The following is a 25,135-nucleotide window of genomic DNA, read 5'->3' as shown; positions in this document are numbered from 1 at the left end:
AGCAGAGGGAAAAGCTTGTGGCTAGTTTACCCTTGCTCTTCCCTGTAGGGAATGTATTTAAGCTTTAAGGCAATGACTAACACATGCTCATCAACCCCTGTCCTCACCAGGCTCCATCTCCTGTCTGGCAGCTGATCGTCTTCAAGATCTTCACCTACAACTTCTCCTGCTGATAGTCTTGTTGCTGACCTTGATCAGTCTTCTTCCACTATCTAATTGACCGTCTGTTCTGTGTTAAGATTATGCTTTAATTATACTGATAGTTTGTGGCAAGTAAAAGCTGTCCAGTTACTCTCCAAAGGCCTCTCACTGAGTACCCCTGTATCTCCTTAATAATCAATCCACAACTGTTTGTGGAACACTGCTGTGCGCAATCGGCTGCCGCGTTTCACCCACAAATTCACTCTACAGTGTATTTTGTGAAGCGTTTTGGGGATGGCTAAACAATGTGATAAGGCGCTGTATCAAAGGCAAGGATTATGATTATTATTATTATTAAGAGTTAAGCTAACTCTCCCTGGTTACCAGAAGGCGTTCAGAAGGAGTGTGGTTACGAATTATCAGCTGTAGAGAGAGATTTTTTTGTTGTGTAGTGAGCAGAAAGGTTCCAGTGACCATATTGTTTTTTTTACCCCACGCTGCCTCCCACCCACAGTGCCTGGAACACCCACAGCATCATTTCAAAGAGTAGGGAGTTCTCCTGGTGTCCAGCTGCTACTCATGCCTCATCCAAAAAGAGCAATGGTCACATTCTCAATTTTAAACCCATTAAAATCAAATATGTTGTATTATTCTACGATCCAATGCACTCGCACAGTTAAGTTTCCTCCTCACATACCCTATAAAACAAAGCACCATTGTAATGTGCACGATTTAATGGTAATGCCCCCTCCTCCTGTATCACCATAACTGCTTGAATCATACTGTCACACGATTACGATTCCACTGCGCTGAGTTACCTGGAAACACCATCAGCGCGCGCACACAGTGCAGGAGCCCCTGGTTGGCCTGAGCCGCTGAGTTTCACACATGCTGAGTCCATCTGGAGACCTGCAGTCCCAGGCTTCCGCATGGCTTTTCCTGAGGACTTCCAACTGTGGTCACTTTTGTTTAAAAAAAAGAATCCCCGAGTCTACCTTCTGGCCCCTTCCCCCACCTTCACCTCGCCTGAATGACATGCTGATGAACAGCTCCACAGGGCTCTCTGGCATTTCATTCAAGTGGCCATTCTCCATGGGTGAGCCGCAACCGTCAATTGGCAAATCCACAATAGTGGGGGAGGTTTCACAGCTAAACGTGTTCCCGGCTTTGTTGGGAGCTGCCAATGCTTTATGCGCTTCGCAGAAGCCACTGGAAAGGAGCCAGGAGCTGGAACCTTGTGGGTTTTTTTTACTTCTTTCCCAAGGACAAAGAGGCCAACTACAGAACCCACAACTATAGTGAGGCACAAGGGTATGAATGGCCTTGTAGGTGAGAGCAAGGAACTTGTAGATGATGCACTGGGGACAGGGAGACAATGGGGCTTCGTGTAGATAAGTATGCGAGTGGGATATTATGTACCCGGATCTGACCTCCAAGACTCTACCCTGCGTGGAGGGCGCTATTTAAGTGCAAGCTGTTCTTGTTGTTGTCCTGACCTAACCTAACCTTCGTGACCTGTTGGAACAATCTCGAACACAAGACTAATTATTTTTAATAACAACCCGCAAAGCTCATGTTGCGTCACAGTCTGCATTGAAAAGGTGAAAAAATAGTGGAGAAAATATGTTCCAACTCATCTTTGCGTGGAAGGGAACAGCCCATCGCAAGTCAAGTCTCACCTATGCTGACTCATAAGCAGACGGCTCCTGGATGGTATCTGTTACACAAGTTTTAGACCTTGCGCCGCAGGGAACGTGCTTAACCGTGCAGTTGAACACGCAACTTGCAACAGCGACTTTAAAGGCACGTCTCAAAAAAATATGTACCTCTTTGACCGACTGCACTTTCAGTCACCTTTTCCTCGCTCCCCGCAGCCCCCAACCCCCCACCCCCAGCTCAGGTGCCCATCTCACTTCGACAAGCACACTGAGACGTCCTCCTGCTAGGAAAGGAGCTCCACCAATACAAATTGCACTGCAAACGGTTACAAATCTCATCGTTCTTAAGCACGCCGCAGAGATCACCATCAATGCCCGGCGCACTTCGAAAGGAAAAAGGAAATGATTAGTGACAAAGTGGAAAGAAGCCACAGATGTGAGGAATCGGATCTTCTTACAACTAGTTCAGTTCGACATTCAACCTTCAAAGTGCCTTTAAAATGAAAACATTCAAAGCGGCACACACTTTTTTTTNGCTGTGCTGCACTGCTTGCTTATGTAGCAAAAATACTATGTTTGTTTCAATAAAATAGCGTATCAGCCAGAACATTCAAGCAGCTGTTTTCTGGAGGGACAGTCCACTAATCTCAATTGTACCCTTTAAAAGTTGTGAGCAGCCGCACGGTTTAAAAGAAAAGCAGCAAGAGGTGTACAATCACTGCAGCTGCCCACAGCACAAACATTAATATTGGTGCAGCTATGTTTAATGTGGAGGTTGTGTGCATTGTCGAGGTTTTGCAGTTTATCTAAATGAACCCTCTGTTAATTTTTCCAGGAGGGATCAAATGGGTTCCAGGATATTGCAGTTATAAATCAAACTTGGGCGGCTCGGTTTAGAGCAGGATGTGGCCTGAGGCAGAGCTTTCTGGACATGCACTTGATGCCCATCGACTGTTTGTGGGACACTTCTGTGTGCAATTGGCTGCCTGGTTTCCCCCGCAAAATATACAGTCAATTCACTTGACAGTATACTCTGAGACATCTCAATGACGTGATAAGGCGCGTTATCAAATGCAAGGATTACGATTATGATTGCCCCCCATGTCAAGAAGCCTGCTGAGACACACAGTTCTGACCCATGAGTCAGGAACAGTCACATCCAGTGAGAATAGCCTCGGCTAAAGAAGCCGACTCAAACAAGAGGGCAAGAAGAGGAGGACGGCTTTACGGAAAGGAGAACGTAGCAACACCAAGAAAGCACACTGCAGGTTGGAAGTGGTCCAGGCACAGGCATCAATCAAGCCAGATGTGGCCCTATAATTTTGGTGAAAAATTGTTACACACGTGGGCAGTTTTGCATCACCGTAACAACATGCACTTACACACCGTCCGCTTAGGAGTAATTAATTACAAACTGGAAGCAACCCACCGAGCGTGGAAAAAGGGAAAATTAGAGGACGCCGAACAAAAGCACGGCCAAAAAAGGTTTGTTCAAAGACGTGCAGAGAGAGAGAGAGAGAGAGAGAGAAAGTGAGGCGCACACACAAGTTATTGAAGTTAATGGTGGCCAACCAATGGTGGGATAGAGGGATTGATAGATAATAATTTGGTCACTCAATCCACCACTGTTCGTGCACAATTGGCCTCCGTGTTGCACCCAAAAAATACAGACAATTAGCTTTGCAGTACATTCTGTGAAGTGCATTGAAATGGCTCAACGATGTGATAAGGCTCTCTATCAAATGCAAGGATTATTACAATATTATTATTGAGGAATAAATCGATTGACAAGAAGTCAGAGGAGCAGCAGGGAAGGGAAAAGGAGCTTGAATTTCATCCATTCCAAGCCGGTGGGGAGGGTAGATCATTCCGCCACTATCGTTGGCTTCAAACAGGGAATTGAAATGGGAAGGGTGCGGGGAAAATCCTCATATTCGGGCAAAGTGACGTCCGAGCTACAAAGGTTTAAGCCTTTGACACTTCGGTTCCTCGGAAGACAACAATAACATCCTGCGTGTATATAGCAGCCTTCACATGGGACAGGGTCCGTCTCTCGGAGGCAGAGGCAGATTGCACGCACATCTCCCATTCGATTTTCCCCCAGCTTTTTTCGTTTGTAGAGCAAAACGTTTTGGCTGGCCCATGGGGAGATTTCAGTCAAACTGGTTTGGACACAGCACCTCCACCATCATTCCAGATGTGCACTCAAACAGTTCAGCCTCCCGTCTTGCGTGCCACAACAGCCAGCAGATCTGTCTGGGGCTGCCGTGATGGGGGTGGGGGGGGGAGTGGTTCAACACAAGCTTCCAAGACGTCGCCACCTCCAGAGGCCAAGGACGCCCCCAGTCAAGAAAAAGTCAGACATCAAACACTCCAGCTCTCCAGCATGACGGAACACCACATCTTCCAGACTAAAAACTATTTATTCGTCATTAACACGTGAACTTGCCAATTCATTGCGCAATCCCAGGGTAAACACCAAAGAGGAATGCGCCTCTTAAATACCGCTGCCAACATTAAGCTGGACGATCGATTCTCTTTGAAAAGTTCCTTAAGGACTGAGATGGAGAGTGGGATGGGGAGGGTCGAACATTGTGGCTGAGGTTCAAAACACATGAACGCAGCAGCCCACACAGAGAGCAAAGGAGACGGGCTAGAAATGGGCAGTAAACTAGAAGCATGTTTCGCAGATTCTTACAATTTAAATTCATGAATGAAGCATTTTAATTAAAAGCATAAAGAGCACTAAAAAAAAGTGGGGGTGGGGGAGGTAAAAGTCACTCAGGCCACTTGCCTGCAGCTCCGAACTGTCAGCGTTTTGTTAAACGTCTTTCTACAAGATTTATGAGTTGACTTGTAACCTGTCTGTGGAGAGAAAAAAAATCACTTACACTCACTAGATTTCTGCCTGGGTCGCCCGAGCAGGTAACACCTTACGTTTGATACGGCGCCTCATTGCGTCGTTGAGACGTCTCAAAAGCGCTTCATGGATTATATTGTAAAGTGGATTGACTGTGTATTTTGTGGGCAAAACGCAGCAGCTAATTGTGCACAGCAGTCCCACAAATAGCTGTGGATTGAATGACCAAAGGGGAGGGAATTAGGCTGGCTCAGGTGCACTGTGCTCCCGATCGCTTCCTTGTGCTTGGGCACCAGATTGCCGAAATGCCTATGCTTGTTCCTCCTATGCTTGATTGGTGGATCGCTTACCGGGGGTAATAATCCTCACCTCCCCCCCCCCCCCACCTCCAAAAGAAAATAAATTTGGTCATTTATTTCAAGATACTACTTGTGCGCAATTGGTTGCCCCGTTTCGCCCACAAAATACAGTTAATCCAGTTCGCAGTGAAGTGCTTTGAGACGTTTCAACGATGTGATAAGGTGCTGTACCAAATGCAAGGAATATTATTTCACCTTTAGCAAGCAGAAGTGTTTGCTATTCAGCCCACCACCGCTAAATACTAACCACACTTGCCAAAAGAGTTACGTTTGCTTTCTCACGTCTCGGGGGCCAGGCACCAAGAAGGTGGTAAAACGAATGTGGCTCCAACCAAAATCTAATGCAATAACAACAACTTACTGATACATAAAACAGGTTCAGAGAATGGAATTCGTGGTAGCTTAGCAAAACAGCAGGAATAATCTTCCACTCCTGATCCACTCAAAATCCTAAACAAAAAAAAACTGAATAGCACTACAAGATGCCATCTTAATCGTCTCTGTTCCATTGAAATCTCTGGCGCCCTGAGGCTGCTGTTGTATTGGTTTGAGGACAACCATTACCATTTTTCTGCCATGCAACTTTTCTCCCAGTGAAAACAACAGGTGATTGATGATTCATTCACTCTACCCTTCATGCAAAGCTGCTGTTGGTCTGCACAGCGCTTTGCTCAATGCATTGCTTCACATTCAGTCACTCGAACTTTGCTGCTGACTGGACAGATTTCTTTGTTGATGTCCTCCCGACACATGAAAACATATTCTAGTGTCCTGTGAATTATGATATTCTGTGAATTATTGAAGACAACTGAGACCTTCATTTTTAAGAAAACGAATCAAGCAGTTCAGAAAAATCAGACCACGTCTGCATATAAGATCTACCTTGAGGTGCTACGCTGTACCACATCACTGGAAAACAGCAGAGAACACCAGAAAGAACACCGATGGTTGTTTCAACTGTCAGGAATGGAACACTCTCCTCATGTGGTCCACAGTTGCAATGCTATTTAGTGTGCCTCAGTCCCAAGTAAAGCTCACCTTATTGCACAGATACAATACATTACAATTTACATTTCTATAGTGTCTTTCATGTTAGGAGGGAGAGCGCATCTGTTGTCACCCACTCCAGCCATCCCCACAACCATTCAGACTCCTAAATTTCATGCTGAATTTTTTTCCTTCCGTTCCTTAGAGCGCCTAATCACATCATCAAAACATCTCAAAGTGCTGCATAGGATTCACTGTAAAGTGCAGTGATCATTCGTAGGGTGAATGCGGCAGCCAATATGCCCATCATGTACACATCCTGGTCCATCCTCCTGTGCGTCTGCGAGTCATTCAATTCCAAAATCCAATTGGTACAAGATGGAAATAAAATATGGTAATTTCCAGTACACATCAAAAGGCAGCCATAGTAGGGAGGAAAACTGCAGACTAAGATCAAACCTCAAGAGGACAACTTCACTGTTAGATAATCAAAATATAACTACTGCATGAGCATAGAACATACAACCAGCTACTCCTTTGTGTGTGTGGGGGAGGAGAGGAAGGCTCATATAGAAATTCTGCTTCAATAGATCAGAGCACTAAAATCTGAGAGCGCAGAGAAACTGAGATTTGAGAGATTAAACACGTCTGGGGAATAAAAATTCTTAACTGAAGCCACATATTAGCACTTTGAAGCTGCTATTCCTGAATCCAAAGTTTGGTCCATGGAGAAAAAGATGAAAACGTTTGCAATCCCACCCGGTTCTCCTCCACCCCCATGAGATTCAACAAGAAACCGAGCTTTCAAAAGGAGCAGGCGCCACTCTGATAAACTATGTCATGTTGAGAATCTAGGACAGGCATAGCGCACCTGGTCTGAACACCTTTCGGACTAACTGGAGACACAAATGTGAATCATTACACCCACTGCTCAACCACACACACTGCCTGGGCAAAGGGGACCGGGCTACAGGTGGCTGGAAACAGCTGGAATGGAGCCTTCTCAGCCTGTACGGGTTCATAATGGCAGCCGTGGCAAAGAGTTAGAAAAACAATTGTTAATTTTAATTTAAGAAAGTTCTTGCACAATTGGTTGCCACGTTTCGCCCACAAAATATACAGTCAATTCACTTTACGGTATATTCTGTGAAGCGCTTTGAGACGCCTCAACAATGTGCTAGGGCGCTATATCAAATGTAAGAATTATCATTAGGATTATTATTATTCTGGAGTGCATGATCAATCCTGTGGTATGACATTGTATGTAATACTGACTGTCACAAACTCCACCAATTAAAGGTTATAAGGATTGTACAAGAGCATTCACTTCTAGTGCTGCTAACTCTCTTCCTCCTCTGCTGTGCTCCTGGGTTATGCATGCCAACTCATCACTGTCAATTTTCCAGGCAGCTTTTGGCCCAATGCACATACAACACACATGCACAACCTTGTGATTCAACATCAAGAGAAGGCACTAAACTCTGCAAGGTTAAACGGCTTAGTTCTGGAAATGAGTTAGATGCGAGGAGGTCGATAGAAAACCAGGAAATTAGAAGCAACCTCACCATTCCACCATGAATCATAAAACAATTCAAATGCTCAAGACTGAGGTGGATAAGTTTAGGTAAGTGTATCAATGGATATGGAGCAAAAGCGGGTAAATGGAGTTGAAGTACAGGTCCAACAGAATGGCAGAACAGGCTCGAGGGGCTGAATGGCCTACTCCTGTTTCCTAAATATTTAACCAAGTGTTTGCATGGTTCTCTAAGCCCAATTTCACTGTTGGAAAGACATCTTGTAGATTTGCACTGCCCTATATACAAATCACATTAGGTTGTGCCTTAAATATATGAGATGACTGGTGTCAATCCAGCTTTACAAAGCAGCTAGATTTTTGCAGAAATTCTGTTGCATTTTATTGTTTGACGGAGTCTCCTGGGATAGCCACATAAATATATTTGGCCAAGATTTTTCTCATAAAAAGTTCTGGATCTCCCCCACCCCTTCCTCAAAAAACATTTGAGTTTTTACAGTCACTGGAAGAATATAAAAATTCTAGACTTGCAAATAGCACAGTGGAATGTTTACAATAATTACTGTTTTGGAATACATAGCTCTTTTTACAATGGCTGCAAAAATAACTAAATCTGCTGTTACACAACCAGTTTGGAGCCTGATTGACTGAGTAGCAGAGCACCATAAATCTATCACAAACTAGTGCAACCACCAGCACCACCGGTGAAGGTCTCGCTCTCTAATGAAAGGGAACTGCATATTGAGACTGTGTTACATTCAGCATAAACAGCTGGAGGCAGCACAATACCAACTCTGGTCAATCTAATGAGTGGTGGGAGTCCTGTCTCTTCACTTTCCCCCACCCCCCCCCAATCTCCAACCACAGCCCAGGGCTCGTAGATGTAAGCAAACAATAATAATGCTTGCATTTGACATAGCGTCTTATCACAACAACAACAAATTACATTTAAACAGTGCCTTTCATGTCGTGAGGAATCTCCCAAGGCGCTGGACAGTCAGGGATTTGGACCTGAGCAAGGTGTTGGGATCAGTCTTAAAGTACTTCACAGAATATACTGTAAAATAAATTGACTGTATGTTTTGTGGGAGGGGCAAAAAGGTTCATTATTCCAGGAAGACTGGGAGTAATGCTCTTCTCTTCTCAAAAACCATCACAGGTTCTTCATTGTCCACTAAACAAGACCTCAGTTTAATATCTAATCCAAAGGACAGTATCTCAGATAACACAGCGTTCTCCCATTGGACTAAACTTGAGTGTTTGCATTGACTCTGAGCTCATGTCCCAACATGGGATTTGAATCTACAACCTTCTGACCCAACTGATGCCTATCTCCATGCCGCCAATCCACTTGTCTAGATCAGTCTAAATCAGGTGTTGACAGCAATTGGCTGCCATGTTTCACCCTCAAAATACACAGTCAATTCACTCGACAATATATTCTGTGAAGTGCTGTGAGACGTCTCAATGACGTAATAAGGTGCTACATCAAATGCAAAGATTATTATTATCGTCAGTTTTCTTTAAACCCTGTACACACCTCTGGCCATAAACATGGTTCTGATAGACAGGCCACAAGACACAGTGAAATAACTGTAGCTATCTTAATTCTTAAGTACATTCCACCTCACCAGCATATAATGAACAAACAGGAACTCAGATTTACGATATGCAACAGATAAAAGTCACTGTTGACAGATACAGAAGCAGGTTTGATGCCATATTTATTGGTACAGTGCAACATATGTGGGAGATACAATCATACGAACACGGGCCATATCTTCAATGCACAAACACTGGAAAATTTACCATTGGTGGTTACAGCACAGGGAGCCAGTCATTCCACACCGCAAACACTTGCACGTGCTGCTGGGCTAACATTTGACCAATGTTTTGATATCACTTGTAACCCAGCCGTTTAAACGTACACAAGTCCCAGATGTGGCAATGAAATCTAGCCACACTCATTCAGCAAAAGCAGCTCCACTTGCTTCACCTCATAGAAAAGTGTGATTGTCTATCTAATTCTGCACCAATAACGATAAAGGTACATACTCCTTTGTTTTTACTACACACTTTTTTTTTGTCAACTGAGACACAATCAGAAAGCTATCACTGTAGCTTAAGAGTACCCAAAACAAACTGAGAATTCCATACATCCCACCTACACATGGAAGTCCCAGAGATAGATTGTTGGAATGCGCACTCTCTCCGTGGAGGGACACATCCTGCTTACATAATCCTGGAAAGTATTAGGCGCAGGTTGGCTGGAGATGAGGATTGGGGATCCCAGAGCGTGCTTTGGAGTAACTGCTGGAATCTAACGAACCACACACACAACACACACACAGCTTTGTTAAAAGCATTCCCTCCAAAGGAATACGATAAACATGGTGCGACACTTTAATAATAATCATAATAATATTACTTGCATTTGATATGGCGCCTCATCGTATCATTGAGAATTCTCAAAGCCACAAAATATACTGTAAAATGAACCGACTATTTTGTAGACGGAACGCGACAGCCAATTCTTTTGTTTTGGAATATTGTCACTTGCAACCGTAGAATGAGGGTGCAAGAGGAAAAAGAGAAGCAAAAGGGAAGAGAGTTGGCTAGGAAGACCTCACACCTGCTCACCCAGCTGCAGGTATTGTGAGGGGATGAAAAAGGTGATGAGTTCAGAAAGAAACACAGACGTGATTTTTAATGAAAAGCGTGAATAAAAACAGATCTCCTCTTGCACTGCACATCTCACCCACCAGCAGCAGCAGAAGCAGCAGCAGCAAGCAGCCCATCATCCTTATATGCTAGCGTCTATCTCTCCCAACTATCTAACTATCTAGGTATGCAGGCAAAACTTTGGGATACATCTCACCATGTGGAAGAAACAACTCACTTTAAAAAAAAAAAGCCAAGCTGATAAAAGTGCTGAAAGTATATATATTTTGTAAAAATCTCAGACCACATACCTGCTCCTATTTTAGTCAGATTCAAAACTCCCGAGTGCTAATCTTCCACCGTTTAGCCATTAGGAGCAATGGAATGTGCTTCACAGATCAATAGAAAAGCCAGAGCCTGCCATGATAAAGCACTTAATCTCTGTCTGGGCACTGAGCAAGTTTTTTTTAAAAAAAAGCCTTCACTGGCCTGCAGCCAGCCCCCTGGATCACAATACGTTCCGCAAAAGCAGTCAGTCCGTTTCGGGTCACGCCGATAAGCCGAAGCAGCACAGTCCATCAGACAGAGCGAGCATCTATTTCACATTCAAAAAATTTTCAAAAGGAAATCAACTTGGACCGTGCAGCGAGAGTTTCAAGCTGAGTTCTGACCCTTCGCCAGCAAGCAGCTCCTGGAAACTGAAATTGGAAGCTCTCTTCGTTCAGTCCAACTCACTGACTGCATGATGCAAACTGGAGCCTGACCTGGTGAAACTGGATTGTGAAAACGTCACTGCATCAAAACAAGACTTGGCTGTAAAATTAGCCCAGCGATATGCTTGCAACCCGATACTGGATAGAGTGGGCAAGGTCCATCTAGCAACACAGCACTTATAGCCTGGCTACAACAAACCAGAAAGGTTACTCAAAGACCAGGATAGAAGAGAAGTAAATTCTCATCCACGTCTTCTGCCCCTAAGAATTTGTACAAAATCAGCAAGTGCTGCTGAATTTATACAAAAGTGTAATCCTGTAGCGCAGTGACTAGCGGAATCGCCTCGCAAACGAGAGGATCCGGGTTTGATTGCTGGGCAGGGCAAAACCGTAGGCAAGTTTCCTTACTCCACACACCTCTGTTTACCTAGCAGTAAGTAGGAACCCGGTTGATAGTCGATTGGCAGATCACTCTCCGGGGGTAATAAACCCTCCTCAAAAATAAATAAAATTTGGTCACTCAATCCATGACGGTTTGTGGGACACCTCTCCGTGCAATTGGCTACCACGTTTCACCCACAAAATACACAGTCAATCCACTTTACAATATATTCTGTGAAGCGCTTTGAGATGTCTCAACAACATTATATGCCACTATGTCAAATGCAAGGATTATTATCGTCAAGTTACATGTCCCTTGTTTACTGAGCTGAGCATAACTCAATGGAAAAGGAGCCACTGAAAATCATACCACTTCAAATTGGTGAGTTACACCTCATTTCCCACATACACTGGTTAGTTAGGATGGAACAGTGAGTGCTCACACCCAGCTTTCCAATGAGATCAATCGGGTGCTTTTGAAGAGGAATGAAACAACAGCCTCTACAAACAGCCTGTTCCATCATGTGTACTGGAAGGCACATTTTACATGACACAGTTCCCAACGCAACAGAAAAATCATCTCCTGGTCAAATCTCCAAAAATGGACCTGCCGATTCTTTGCAAACAATTGCAAGACAGAACTAAGTCTCGTCTTCCTAGGGTTGAAACCCAGTAAAGCTACGGTCGACTTGGGAGGTCCGGACATGCCAACCCAGATGGCATGCTCCATCTGAAGACAAAAAGCAGCCTTTTTGAAACAGCGCTCGTTTTCTCAGGGAGTAATGAACACTGGCTCTCAACCTTGTAATTATAATGAGAGCTTTGGAAATTGTGCGAGTTCTGTTAATATTGCGCTGAGTGCCTCTGGCTATCATTAGTCCACGCAATATAACAATATTACCCATCAGAGACCAAAGGCAGTGAGGCACGGCTCCTTTGGTAAAGCAGAATACAGTACTGCTTACTGTTGCTCGCAATCAAAGATCTCATTCTTATCACAATTTGAAACAGGGCTTGCAATTAAGAGAAAGCATGCGATTATATTCACTGAACTGCTTGCTGTTCCCTTCTGCATTTACCACACGCAGCTGAAAATAAGCAACAGACTGCGTCAGTTATGAAGCAAGCAGCAGTGTTACGACTGGAGAGTTCAGAAGGACAGTATTCTCTTTGTTGGTAACTCATTGCTTTTCATATTTGATAAAAGTTCATTACACGTTGCACACATCCCATAAAGTTCACTGTTATTTAAAGACCTATGATTTACTGTCAAGTACAACACATTTTTCTGATTTCACCAGAGAATGAGGCAATTCATCCAGTCAACCCCATCTTTCAAAATCAATATTCTGGCCCTGATCTGAGCATTTTTGCCGCCTCGCCTGGCTTCAGTAAGAAGCTTGGGGCAAGCCAGTCCACACGATCATTTCTAAACCGTCGCTGAAAATGCATTTCACATCTGCCATCTCCTCAACTTTTCTTCTTCTATTCCCACATTCTCAGCACAGTCACTTTTTCTTCCTGTCCCACCTCTTCTCTCTCCTCCCCCCTCTAGTTACTCTCCTCCTCCTCGCTCCCCCTCCTATAGGCAATTTTCTCTCTTCCCAATCCAGAAGGTGATTATTTTCTTTTCTCTTTCTTACTGGGTTGAAGTTCCCCTGGTTCCAATCACTCTTTGCTACCGTTAGTCATGTATGAAGCCTGACTGTGAGGGTTGGCAGGCTAGACAAACCGTGGGGAGCACTTCACTGAAATTCCAGTGACAGAACTGGTAAATCTCACCAGAAGAAGCTATTTTCTTGAGAAACGTTGGGATATTCTAACAAAGATTTGCTGTAGTTTATTTCCAAAGCCATGGGAGGGTGGTGGGGCATGTGTGGAGAGAACAATATAAGGAACACAAACTGAAGCGATGATGCTGTTGAGTCACTATCCTTTATATCAGCCGCAGCAACAGCAAAAGGTCAACAAAAGCCTGCAACAACTGCAGCTGACAAAACGGAAGGCAATTCTCATTCGAAACGCACTGGTCCAACAAAGTGTGTGTGACATTTACAGCTCAGACAAACAATCCTCACAAACCAGTTCACTGGAGGCGGACTACAGTGGAAAACTGTATCAGAGCCGGATGTAACCAGGGTTAGCAGATGTACATGCAACAAGGTTGGCTGTGTGAATGCACAGTAAAACCGTAGAAAAGGACGTGACACAAGGACCCACCAGCTACAGGACTTGGTCTGGGCAGGGTTAGGTCATCTCAACCAAGTGACTTGTACTGAAATGGAATGTGCGTTGCCATTAGACAACAAAAGCCTTGGAATCTCTGCTCTAAATCAAGTAGCTGACACTCACTGTTCTGATTCACACATAAAGGAAGGGTGATCTCTCAGGCAAGTGCATCTTAATATGAGTCACCGCATACAAGGGATGAGGGAGGAAAGAAAGGGAATAGGGTGGGAAAGGCGGCAAGCAAACAGACGGTGAATGGTTCATCTTCACACAAAACCAATTTCTGTTTGAACGGAAACAAATTCTTTGGGTGCACCCAATTCCTATATGGACAATGAAAGAGAGTTTCAGGTCCCGACTGATAAACGATGGTGGGATGCAACATTCCACTGTAGTTTATGTGCAAGAGAAAGAACAACTTGCAGGCAGTGTTTAATGTTTCCATTCCGTTATTTTGAACTTGACTGTTCTGTCATTTCTGGCGCTGAAGCTTCTTTCCGTTCAGAAGTTCCTCATTAACTGTCCAAGTCCCTCCGGGTGGTGCAAGCCATGCAAAATGCATTGATCCAACAAGCTATTCAAGATCCCAGTCTTTTTTCACAGAACAGTTATGGCACCATGCCTATCCACCAAGGTAAAAAAACTATTAAATGAACTTCCCAACGTTTGCGTTGCACGGAAGGGATGAGGTGTGTGGCCTGACCATTCCCATGAAAAATAATGGGAAGACGATTTCTATTTCTTTCTTTTTTTTATTAAAACAAGTGGTTAGGTTCACGCACGTCAAAGCCACTTGATGTTATTTCTATCGTTTTACCACAACCATACTCTTCACTTGTAAAATTCAATGCAATCCTGAGGGCAGGGAGCTGAGTGACCTCTTTTGCTCTTGTGCCACATCAGCACAAGCAGGTCAAGGCCTTTGTACTTTGAAAGCAGAATGATGGATTGCACTGGAGTGAAATTGTACAGTCACCACATTTTGCACTATCGATCAATCACTCCTGTACCATAAAATTCAATGCCCTCTCCCTCTGTGCTTCACACTCTGCCTTCCTCCACTCGTGTCTGATCCCAAACCAGGATATCTCGATCCAAATTGCAGCAGTGCTCCCAGCACTGCCAACAGAGAGCACAAAATCTTATGCACTTGTCAAAACTTTGTTTCAACTGAAGCATTCCTTCCAAGTCTGCTGGAAAAAAAATCAACTGTATCAGGTATCTTCGTCTGATTTTCCTTTCCTTCATGTAAATGGCAAGTGCCAAATATATACATATTTTTAACAAAATAAAAGCCAAATAACACTTGGAGCCAGGGGTCTTCAACCAGTCGATTACCACTAGGTGGCACTGTCACGCTCGGTCAAAAAGACGCGAGGATAGAGCGATAGAACCTGTATCGTTATCGAGTCAAATTGAAATCGAAGCCAGATGCACAAAGTATTTCATACAACTGGAAATAAAAATATATACTTTTATGTTAAAACTGCCGTAAATATCTCTCTCGCCACCTAGCAGCGAACGACTGATTGGCTTAGTGGATGGAAATTCCTGATCTCCAGCCAAAAGGCAGCCTGCGTGAGGCCAGGCTGAGTCTAAGCTAACACTTCAGTGCACTGCTGCGGGTGAGGTGCATTTTCGGGGGATGACGTTCTTTGGATGACGTTAAACCGAGGTCCCGTCTGCCTGTTCAGGCGAATGTTAAAGATCCCCGGCGCTATTCAAAAGAAAAAGGAGTTTCTCCTGGTGTTCTGTCAATCCACTGTGAAGCGCTTTGAGACGTCTCAACAACTGGATAAGGCACCATATCAAATGCAAGGTTTATTATTATCTTCTTCTCACAACTTGCATACTATTGGTGTATACAGTAGCGATGATGAAAATCATCATCATTGCCAAAATGTCCCGACGGTTCACTTGGTAAAGCAACTACCCGTTCTGGAAGAGTTCCATACAGACCCTGAAAGGTTCAATTTCCAGTCTATGCTGACAGTGCTGCTCACAACTGGGAATGCAATAAGCCTCAGCTTCTCTGAACTTGGGAGAGGGAGTGAGTGGGTGCGGGGAGTGAAGAGGTAAAAAAAAAAATCTAAATTTCTAATCATCAAACTCTGTTGGAAAGTGTGGAGAACTGCCATCCCGCAATGAAAATCAGTGACTAGTTACACACATCAACAACAAGATTCCATTTATAGAGCGCCTTTCACGTCGGGAGGACGTCCCAAGGCGCTGGACAGTTGGGTCAGGACCCGAGCAGGGGGGAAATGGTCAGGGTGAGGGGAGGGAAGGGAGGGAGCGAGGAGGGGGTAGAGAGAGGAATGATCTCTTTCGCAAAATATAAGAAGGAAACCAGCATCCCACAAATAATAAAAATCCTTGCATTTGATATAGCGCTTTTCAAGAATATACTGTAAAGTGAATTGACTGTATATTTGTGGGCGAACGCAGCAGCCAATTGCGCACAGCAATGTCCCACAAACAGTTGTAGATTGAAAATGACCAATTTATTATTGTTTTTTGTTTTGGAGGGATTATTATTAGGCTCTGTGTGGAGTAAGGAAACTTGCCCAAGGTTTCGCCCTGCCTGGAATTGAACTCGGGTCTCTTGCTTGCAAAGCTTAACCCAGCGTGAGAGAGCACCTTTGGTTTGGGCGGGGAAGAAAGAGACGTTTCAAAAATCATTCAAGTGCCAAGCAAGTTTGCCCTCGAGAGGGGAGAAAGTGATGAGGTGGAAATTTCTCTGATTTTACAGATGTAGAAAAGAAAATGGCTATTTTTAGCTATCGACATGGTAGATCCCCTTGAGATCACCAACCTCATTTTTACATCTATCTGTAGCTTCTCTTCACCCCACCTGTATAAGCTGTGTGGTTTTAGCTGGTTAGACTCCAGCTGTACCCAAACACACACTCTGGGGACCCCCAAGGTTTGGCTCTCGCCAACCTGAGTCTAATGCTTTCTGCAAGCAGGTAAGCAGGATGTGTCCCTCCAGGGAGAAAGTGCGCAGTCCAATCCAACAATCTATCTCTGGAATTTCCATGTGTAAGTGGGATGTATGGAATTCTCAGTTTGGTTTGGATGCTCTTAAGCACTGTGATGGGTTTCCGCATGTGTCAGACACTCGGCTGACCAAAAAAAAATAATGTGTAGCCTTCTCCGACCCCACATATCAGCTCACACTCCTTGCTCTTCTAACCAATTTCCTGCATATGTCGCACAGCCAGCGATGGAGGCTGGTTCTTCAGCCACAACGCCTCAGTGTTCCCGTACTCCATAATCACTCTGTCCTCCCACTTTTCTACCAGTTTTCCAAACTGTCCCAAAAATACTCAAATGCTTCTTCAGTCATCTCTAAATTTCCTCACATCTTGCTGCTCTCATTAAATGCTCAATGTTTTTTTAAAAAACTTGAATGTACTCTAGAAATGCAATTACAGAGCACTTTGGTTCTATCACAACCGGAGAACGATAGTTCTTGCCCTGTGTTTTATGGCATTAAATATCAGGCCGTTATTTCTGGACAAACCAGTCAAACAGAAAATAATATTTGGTGAAGTAGTAGATCATTAGGCCAACAGGACATTAGTCGGTTCACTGAAATACACTCACTAAATCCAGACAACACTCGCTCTGGAGAAACTCCAGGAAAGAGGTAAATAGAAGTGAATAAGCAAACTAGTCAGTCGGCCTTTTAAATATTCACGCTGGCCTTTTCCTTTCTCCCGTAATCAGACACTGTGACATTTTCTATGTTGTTGCAGCATTGGAAACAAAACAACACAACAAGGCAGGTGATCTTCTCATTCACTTTAAATGGGGCCAGGTGAGGTTCAGGAAGATATAATACAATGCAGAATTACATTTGTATAGCACCTTTCACGTCGGGAAGACGTCCCAAGGCGCAGGACAGTCAGGGATTTGGACCCAAGGAGGGAGGTTGGGATCAGGGAGGGTGGAGGTCAAGGAGGGTAGATTAATAATCCTTGCATTTGATATAGTGCCTTATCACGTTTTCTAGATGTCTCAAAGAGCTTCACAGAATATACCATAAAGTGAATTGACTATATTTGTGGGAGAAGCGCGGAAGCCAATTGCGCACAGCAGTGTCCCACAAACACTTGTGAGTTGAGTGACCAAATTATTATTTTTTTTAAGGATTATCATCCCCGGTGAAGCGATCCGCCAATCGACTAACAACCGGGTTCCTACTTACTGCTTGGTAAAAAGAGGCGTGTGGAGTAAGGAATCTTGCCCAACATTTCGCCCTATTGGAAATCAAACCCAGGTCTCTCCCTTGCGAGATGAGTGCTCTAACCACTGAGCTATATCCCACCTGGAATGCATTTAATTAGTAAATTCCAAACTTGTCATTGCATTGGATTAACAGCATGCCTCGCTTGAAATGCCTCCCACCTTACCTTTGTGAGAATGAATGGGATCTTATTCTGTTCTGTGGCAAAGGTTTGAATAGGTCATGTGTTTATTTCTTAACAAATAACCATGCAACCAGAGACTATAAACTAGTTTGCTTACTGTTAACATGGGGATTCAGCTTTCAGTCATATAGCCCGTCTGTCTGTCCAGCCCTTTCCATCCCTCTGCTTCATTTAAGTACATTTATATACAGCATATAACATAAATTTACATTACATGCGTTGTTGCCAGTGTTTTGCATATCGTTTTGGATAGGATTCTTTGCGAACAATAAGTGTCTGTAACTTTCCAACGATTGAGACGTCTCAATGCAAGGAACATTATTATTATAGAATTGTATTGTGCCTGTTGTTTAAGATAATTTTCGGATGCATTTAGAAAATAAAAGTTAGGGATTGCTACAGAACTTCCAATTGTAAATTAGCCCTTGGTCTTCTTCTGCCAAGCAAATTCTTATGTTTTAACATAAAAATACCACATTCCCGTCTAATTGTAGCACATTCAAAATCTACACTTATTTTCCGAAGGTGCAGTATTACTGGAGACAAAAAGCTGCGCAAGTTACCAAACCCAACAATCAATGAATTGGACAGCTAAGCTCAGTAGCAGGACTGAATGCTTCCAACTCACAAGTTCAAATTGAGTTGAGCATTTCCTTAGTTCTTATGTGTGTATCTGCAGATATCTGCAGACTTTGCTTTTTTTAGCAATAACCAGTCCGATCCCAATTGGACTTTGGGAATATAATCATTTATATTGTATATATATATATTATATGAATAATAATAAAAACATTTTTATTATGGACTTTGGGGAAAACACTGAAGTGCAAGAAACAGTCCGAGATCAGAAAAAGCTTTTCCGTTAAAAGGGTCAGATATTCGCAGGTTAAAATCTCTCTTTACAGAACGGTTTGAAGCCTTCTTTCCTTACAGGATTCCACTTACGCTGTGCCTATCCACCATTAATTTGACATCTTACAACTATTGAGTTTCCTAATAAATTCATCTGTTGTGCCCACAAAAGTCAGGGTTTCCTGAAACGTTTTCTGTTACAATCTTTGTCACAAAGGACATTTTTAGAACATTAGATTCTAGCAAACTTGTATTAATTTTCAAACTGAGAACACAGCTATTAAGCTGTCAATCACGCTGATTTACAGAAAAGAGTATTGTAAACTGACCTTACTTGTTATTAGGGATTGCTCCAGGGCTCTTACTGTCTGTTTCACCAACAAGACTCAGCCTTCATGAAATCAGAACATCTGGAGCTGTGGAAGAGGACAGATTTCAATGCAAGCTAAGAGAAGAAAGGTTTCAGTGCATAACAGAAATTTGCAAAAAATTAATGTGGTAAAATAATTGCCGACAGTCCTTACAACCTTCAAATCTACCAATACACATTGCAGCCCCAACTCCTTACAAAAAGAATCCCTCCCCCAAAAAAAGAAAAATTGGTCACTCAATCCACGACTGTTTGTGAGACATTGCTGAGTGCTGCACCTTCGCCCACAAAATGCAATCAATTCACTCAACAATATATTCCGTGAAGCGCTTTGAAAAGTCTCAACAATGATGTGATAATGCACTATATCAAATGCAACCATTATTATTACTGCACTGCCAATTGCTCTACAATTTAACACAGTTTCTGTACCCTGTAATGGCAGGTTTTGCTAAATAAATTGAAGCCTCAAGTAACCACAAATGACCTTTGAGCCAACGGCAGGCCTGTCTGAAACAAGCCACTCACAAGCTGGTTAGAAACTACTTGGATATCTGTGGACTTTGCTTTTTTTCAAGCAATAATCAGTCAGATCCCGACTGGATCTTGCTGGATCCCTCAGTAGGTGCACAGCAAACAGCAGTCAGTCGCTTGGACACAGTCCCAGGTCTAGACTTTGTACGGGTACTACATTGTCTGTCCGTCCTACAGATAAGACAATAAACCAAGATCCTCTTTTTCCTGTTCAGGTGGACATTAAAAATCTTATGGCACAATTTGAGAAGAATTCTTACCAGTGGCCAGGCCGATAATCCCAAAGATAAAACTGGGCATTCACTTCAAGACTGTTTGTGGGACATTGCTATGCATTAATTGGCCTCAATGCTCAGTTATAAATACAGCCAGTGCAGTAAACTGCAAGAAGAGCTTTGAGACATTTACGACGACATGGTAAGACACTACATTGAATACAAAGTTCATCATCAACATCACCACCAACATCACTGGTGGAGCACGCCCACATTAAAACTGGTACAACTAATCTGCCGCACACTTTGCAAGTCTAGGGATCTGCACTGCATATTCACTGCTGTTTCCTAGCCACTTATCATTTTAGTCATTTGTACTTTTAAAGTATTAAAAGGAGCCTGGAAGTCCTCTTCCTAATGCAACTTCTTGAAATTCCTTTCCAGCAACCTCATAAGTGAGAATAACACAGACCATAATTCTCATTCACATGGGGGGAAAACAAAATCCTCCCATTCTCTCCCTTTGCTCCTTTGGTAATTAAAATTATCTCAAATTGATGCCCTCCAGTCATTGACTTACCGACCATTGGAAGTCATTTATCCCCATCAACTCTTATCAAAAGTCTATCAAACCAAAGTAATTTTACAGACCTTTATCTGGTCTCCCTTTCTCTGTTCCAATAAAAAATAAATTCAGTTCCTCCAGCTTTTGATCATACCTCAAACCACTCATGTCTGGTAACACACCCTCTCTATGGCTCCAACATGCTGGGTGGAGTGGCATACAAAAGTTCTGAACATTTCAGTGTAAGGCAGTGACATGATACAGATTTATAAATATCACTATGGTGAACGACTTGTGTTTTAGTAACCACAACATAAAACTCCTTACTGAACAGCAGAAGCAGAGAGCCTGCGATTGAAGGGAGGTAAAATCTATGGAAACATTACTTCAGTGAGGGAGTAGTGAACGTATGGAATAGGCTCCCTAGGGAGATGGGGGAAGCAGAAAGTGTGGGATCTTCCAAGAACAAATTAGATAGATTTCTGTTCGGAGACAATATCTCGGGATACCGTATATAGTTTGGGACATATTTTGGATGGTGGACGGCAAACTGGATGGACCTTGGTCTTCTTTTGCCAAGCAAATTCTTATGTGTTAACATAAAAATACCACATTCCCCTCTACCCGTAGCACATTCAAAATCTACATTTATTTTCCGAAGGTGCAGTATTACTGGAGACAAAAAGCTGTGCGAGTTACCAAACCCAACAAGCAAGGCTTAAAAGGTGCTACATGAAATGTCAAAAATACACCCGTCTGCAGGAGAATGATCACAGAGAGCGATTACAAGATTGTGATCAAATCGAGTGGTTTAAACAACTTGTAGATATGAAGCACAAATTTCTTCGGTGGAATATAGCCTGTTTGGATGTCAAGATCAAAACTATTACTATGGAAGAAAAAAACATGTCAAGGAGCCTTATTTATGACAGCAACGTGTTAAATTACAGGTTGGTTGTGTTTACTTCCATGGGCTATCAACATGCACTCCCAATGGTGCTGTGGGAGTGCTGTATTTATGAAAGTCAGCTATTGCTAACCTAAACACTGTGAAAATTAACTAGCAAGATTTGGCCGAAAGCTCTGGGGCCAGGGGCACATTATATAATAAAAATTAATGAGAAATAATCAGAGCCAAATATTCTCCCGTTAGGTGCAACTATTTACAATGGGAACAATTAGTTCTGTCGCAAAATAGGTTTCATTAATGGTTGAATTGAAGTATTCCATGCATAAAAACAACAAGGATTAGCCCTTAGCAAGTTGGTAAATTGTGGTGCATGTCACATTGAACACAATAGGAGGAGGTGTCCACACACTCCCCCTACTTCCCCAGCAAAAATAAATATAAAAAGGGGATGATATCATCGTGGAGCTGTATCTTACACAAACTGCCACATTTTGGAGTGAGTTCTGAGCTAACTGAAGACTGATGAGATGAGACATTGATAAAGATTTGACACAACTCCAATGCGTCATCAACTTGAGGAAATGGAGTTTGCAGAGACAGCTAGACATTAGTGGAAAGAGCAGACGGCGAGTCACAATACTCAGACAAGCTAACGACCTCGATTTCTACGAATCTAGACGATCTGTTCAAACAGGACTGCAAACCCACTGCGTAACAGTTGCAGGACACTGTCAAAATGCTAACAGTTTATCTTAGCAAACTCTGTTGGCTCTTTTAAACTAATTATTTACCACTCTGAATTTGCGTAAGAAAGAAAAATCTTGAATTTACACAGTGCCTCATCACATCAGAACGTCTCACATCAGTAATCGCTCTGGGACGCTACCTTGCATGACTGGCGCTATATAAATGCAAGTTGCTGCTGTTGTAATCATTGCCCAGTGTGTGGAGGCTGTTTTTTTTGTGAACAAACCTGATGTCCAATTCTGACAGCAATGCCTCACAAACAGCCCTGGGGTGAATGATCAATTAATCTGCCGGATAGTTGGCTAGGACATCTAGAAAAACTCCCCACTGTTTTCAAATAGTGCCACGTGATCTTTAACTTTCATCAGAACGAGAGAGCAAAACAAACAGGCAGACAGAACCTTGGTTTATGGTTCATGTGCAAATGTAAACGCAAGATCACGGGGCGTCAGGGAAGGGAAAGAAAATATTCATATTCAAACCACTCATTCCTATCTTCAGCAAACTGGGCAGATAAAAAAACCAGTAGTAATTCATGTCATTTACATGGACAAACCAAACAGGAAATAAGACTTCCCCCGATGACTCCAAACCCACAAATCAAAAGTTTTCATGTGCCAAGTTCAGCATCTATGTGTACTGACCTAACCTCAACACTCCGTACTGATCATCCACTTCTCGCAGGTAGTTGATTAGTTTGAGGCAAGACTGGTAGCACAAGTTTTACTAACTCGTAATTGATCAGTTGAACAATACTGCACTGTAAGAAATAGCTCAACACCATACTCACACTGCACTGAAGCCAATGAAGCATATATCTCCCACCCCCAGAAGCACAAGGGACAGTCACAAAGGAATTCAACTGTATCAACCATCTGTCGGCAAAGGCAGTCTTACGTTGTTGCTTGTGCGAAGGACTGCAAGGTGTTTTTAACACTAAGAAACCCAAGTAAAGGATCACAACTTAAAGTAAAAGGATGGGGGAAAAAGAGCAGTCAAGAAGGGTTTAAATGATACAAAGATTGGACTTTGTAGGGTGTATGGCTAAGACCACTCACCTCCCCCAATATCAGATCTGTAGTATATGACAGACTGGCTAGTTGAGTGTGGACAGACCCCATTACGATTCAGTTCAACAATAACGATAATAATACTTGCATTTGATAATAGGCCTCATCACGTCGTTGACTCACCTCAAAGAGCTTCGCAGAATATATTGTAAAGTGGATTGACTGTGTATTTGGTAGGCAAAACAAGGCAGCCAACTGTGCACAGCAATGTCCCACAAACAGTCATCCATCACAAAATAAACAATAAAAGGTATTAATGATAAGTTGGTCTAAAGCCACCACCTGCGTGTGTGGTTAGAAGTGACAATTTCTACAACTGTATCTTGCTGGGAGCAGAAACCAGCAACAATAATATTTTTGAAAATATTATACCACAAAATATGCTTGCATCCATAATCACAACCTTGTTTCAATCATCAAATACCAAAGAACCAGCTAATTTCAGTTGTTTTTCTATCCAGTGAAACGAATGTAACCAGCTAACAAAGATGAAATACTGCTCGCTCCTTCAACCCAACACAAACAGTACCTTCTAACCATGGCCTGCAGTATGCATAAAAAGCACTTGAAGTACAAACACAGAAGCAATACAGTCTTATCTTCACAAATTTCTGCTAATGGAATGTTTTTACTCAAACAGCTTCTGTGTCCTATGATCCTTTCTGTGATTGGAGTTCAGCAAATATGTAATACTGTATGACAGAGACGTTCCACTGGAGAGAACTGGAACACCTTGAAGAATAAAAATAAGTACGAAGGAAAGGAGAGGGCTCTTAACAGCATTCCTGTCTCACAGCTGTCTGCAAAAGTTTTACTCACACACACACGTTAACCGGATTGACTACAATAAATCTGGACAGAAAAATGCTTTGGGGTTTGTTTTCCCAAATTCTACCCACTTATCAAGTACTCACTGAAGTGGAGTCGACTGTACAAATTAGCTTGTATAGAAAAGAAGACCAGGGTAGTCATTAAGCAAAATCAAGCAGTGTGCTAACCATACGCAGTCGGCAACGAGCTTTGTTAACTCTTTAGGGGCACCATCTGATAAGTTTACACATTTTCGGTTCATTTAGAACTCGTGGGAATTGTTCTTCGCTCCTGCACATTCACCCGGCTTTGTGGGTCAGCCTGGCTCAGTGGTAGTTGGTAGCATTCTTGCCTCTGAGCCAGAAACTTGTGGGTTCAAACCCACATCGGGATAATGAACTCACACAGTGTAAGCCTACAATCCGATTCAGTGCTGGGGGTGTGCTGTATTGTTGGAGGTGCCGTCTTCGGGTGAGGCGTTAAACCGAGGTATGGTCTCACTATTCAGGGCAATGTTTAAAGATCCCATGGTATGATTCAATAAGAGAAGGGAGGAGTTTCTCCCACTGTCCTGACCAACAATTCTCCAAAATAAAATTGGTCACTCATTTTATGTTTGTGGGACACTGCTGTGCACAAATTAGCTGCCACATTCGCCCACAAATACCAGTCATTCCACTTCGCAGTAAATCCCATGAAGCGCTTTGGGGCAAAAACCTCCTAATGTAAAAAGCGCTATACCAAAAGCAAACACTATTAGTTATTACATCAGCAAATGTAGTCAGAGAGGCTCAAAACCAAGGGATTAAAAAAAAACTGAGGAGAATCAACAGATTCAGGTTTAATCACCTCGGAATGGATTAACCAAGCAGCAATTTGATTTTGTACAAATATTATTAGCCAACAAGCCGATCGCAATATAGCCGCACCAACCCTCCGGGGGTCTGAAAGCCTCGGCTGTGCAATGCCAATAGCTCTTACTGATGCTGGGGAATTTGCCCCATTTACCCTGCAGATTCCGCAGTACCAACAGCAATCCAAACTCACATCCCAAATTGCAATTTCCCTTTCCCCAATCTGTGCTAATTGTCGACATAACAGAG

General features: G+C 43.0%; 1 protein-coding gene across 4 annotated transcripts in view; it reads right to left on the bottom strand.

Annotated features, from left to right (window-relative positions):
- sipa1l1 (signal-induced proliferation-associated 1 like 1) overlaps positions 1 to 25,135 on the bottom strand; it is a 163,803-nt gene that overhangs the window by 101,347 nt on the left and 37,321 nt on the right. For 2 of the 4 annotated variants that reach the window (XM_007893254.2, XM_042337969.1), the window contains exon 2: positions 19,141 to 19,227. The gene's annotated coding sequence lies outside the window, so the exon portion shown is untranslated. The remainder of the gene's footprint in view (positions 1 to 19,140; positions 19,228 to 25,135) is intronic. The other 2 variants (XM_007893253.2, XM_007893255.2) reach the window with 1 other exon arrangement.

Source organism: Callorhinchus milii, unplaced genomic scaffold (assembly GCF_018977255.1).
Source record: "Callorhinchus milii isolate IMCB2004 unplaced genomic scaffold, IMCB_Cmil_1.0 Scaffold9, whole genome shotgun sequence".
Lineage (NCBI taxonomy): Eukaryota > Metazoa > Chordata > Chondrichthyes > Chimaeriformes > Callorhinchidae > Callorhinchus > Callorhinchus milii.
Note: the sequence above shows the minus strand (reverse complement) of the source record. Positions and strands in the feature narration are given on the sequence as shown.